The sequence below is a fragment of the Microtus oregoni genome, unplaced genomic scaffold, assembly GCF_018167655.1.
Source record: "Microtus oregoni isolate MIOR12 unplaced genomic scaffold, Mior012 000091F_ref0000469, whole genome shotgun sequence".
NCBI lineage: Eukaryota > Metazoa > Chordata > Mammalia > Rodentia > Cricetidae > Microtus > Microtus oregoni.
In genome coordinates, this window is record NW_024544600.1 from 4,167,070 (window position 1) to 4,169,456 (window position 2,387).

The window sequence follows — 2,387 nt, forward strand, 5'->3', positions numbered from 1 at the left end:
GCCCCTAAGGAAGAGCAACTTGGGGGCTGCCCCAGATCCTGCGCCCCAGAGCTAATTACCTCGCTCGCCCGGAGTGCCGACTCTTAAAGGGAGGGGAGCACTTTAGGGCTCTCCACGGATTCCCTGCAGGCTGGAGGCGTCGGGGTGGGGCGGGACGGGGGTGGGGGCGGAGGAGCGCGGGAAAGCGGCCTTAATTCCCAGTTCGCCAACCCGAAAAAGAGGCTCAGCCAGCCTTAAGGCAAATGTGTCATCTACCTTGCAGTCCCCGCGGGTCTTTGAGCCAAGGTTCCCTGGAGAGTAAAGTTGAATTCCTATCATCCTCAATTTCCTCGCCGCGGGATCGCAGCGAGACCCACATCTCACAATCAACGTCACAGAATGGAGCCTTAAGACTGGGAGTTTTGGAGATGGTTTTATCCAAACCTCCATTTCAGAGATGGAAAAACTGAAGCCCGAATGCACTGGGCAAGGACAGGAGAGGGACTCGAACCCTTGTCTTTGAGCTCCAGTCGCGGTGCTCTTCCCGGCTGCGCGGTCCTGACTTCGGCGGCTCCTCTTGTTGCCCGCAAAAAAGCGCGGTGGCCGCGATGGCGGCCGACGTCGAAGGGGACGTGTATGTGCTGGTGGAGCACCCCTTCGAGTACACCCGCAAAGAGGGGCGCCGTATCGCCATCCAGCCCAACGAGCGTTGCCGAGTGCTGCGCCGCAGCACCGAGCACTGGTGGCACGTGCGGCGCGAGCCTGGGGGTCGCCCCTTCTACCTCCCCGCGCAGTACGTGCGCGAGCTGCCCGCACTGGGTGACCCTGCCCCGGCCCCGCAGCCTTCCGTGCCGCAGCCGCGCCCCGCAGTCCCGGAGCCTCTGGCCTACGACTACCGCTTCGTAAGCACCCCGGTGGGTGCCGATGGATCCTCCACCGAGCCCCGGGGACGCGCCAGCTCCCTGTGTGGCCCTGCGCGACAGCGCGCCGGAGGCCAGCGCAGCAGCCTGGCGCCGGGAGGACCCGCCTGCCTGTACTTGCGGCCCGCAGCGCCGGTGCGACCGGCGCAGTCCCTGGACGACTTGGCCCGCGGCGGCACCGCGCCCCCTGCCGGCCTCCTCGGTAGCGCCGGCCACTTTAAGGCCTCCAGCGTGGCGGGATCCTGGGTTTGCCCGCGGCCCCTGGCGCGCAGCGACTAGGAGAACAGTAAGGAGCAGTTTGAAGCTGTGGACTCTCACTCATTCTTCCCCAGAAGCTTAAGGTGGAGATCGAGTTAGATGAGATGGTGGATGTGAAAGTCGAGCATCTGCTTCTCTTTGGGACAGCCTCCAAATTTTCGGTTCCTTTAAAACAAAACAAGACTGAAACTCTTTTTTTTTTTTTAACTTTTTTTTATTGAGAAAAGAGAAAAAAAAATTTCCTCCTCCTCCCAGCCTCTCATTTCCCTCCCCCTCCTCCCACCCTTCTCCCCCTCCCCCCACTCCTCTCCCCCTCCCTCTCCAGTCCAAAGAGCAGTCAGATTTCCCTGCCCTGTGGTAAGTCCTAGGTCCTCCCCCCTCCGTGCATTTCTAGGAAGGTGAACATCCAAACTGGTTAGGCTCCCACAAAGCCAGCACATTACATAGGTTCAAAACCCCGTGCCATTGTCCTTGGGTTCTCATCAGCCCTCATTGTTGGCCATGCTCAGAGAGTCCAGTTTTATCCCATGCTTTTTCAGTCACAGTCCAGCTGGCCTTGGTGAGCTCCCAATAGATCAGCTCCACTGTCTCAGTGGGTGGGTGCTCCCCTCGTGGTCCCGACTTCTTTGCTCATGTTCTCCCTCCTTCTGCTCCTCATCGGGACCTTGGGAGCTCAGTCCAGTGCTCCAATGTGGGTCTCTGTCTCTGTCTCCATCCATCACCAGATGAAGGTTCTATGATGATATGCAAGATATTCGTCACTATTGCTCTAGGATAGGGTCATTTCAGGTTCCCCATCTCAGCAGAGGAAGTTCAAATGGCCAAAAGACACTTAAGGTCATGCTCAACCTCCTTAGCAATCAGGGAAATGCAAATCAAAACAACTTTGAGATATCATCTTACACCTGTCAGAATGGCTAAAATAAAAAACTCCAATGATAGCCTTTGCTGGAGAGGCTGTGGAGGAACGGGTACCCTCATCCATTGCTGGTGGGAATGCAATCTTGTGCAACCACTTTGGAAATCGGTGTTTCGGTTTCTCAGGAAATTCGGGATCAACTTACCCCTGGACCCAGCAATACCACTCCTGGGAATATACCCAAGAGATGCCCTATCACATGACAAGAGCATTTGTTCAACTATGTTCATAGCAGTATTATTTGTAATAGCCAGAACCTGGAAACAACCTAGATGCCCTTCAATGGAAGAATGGATGAAGAAAGTATGGAA

At 56.6% G+C, this 2,387-nt stretch overlaps 1 pseudogene; it reads left to right on the top strand.

The window, feature by feature from the left end:
- The first annotated feature begins 444 nt into the window (after window positions 1-444).
- On the top strand, window positions 445-1,184 carry LOC121442354 (annotated as a pseudogene).
- The last annotated feature ends 1,203 nt before the right edge of the window (window positions 1,185-2,387 follow it).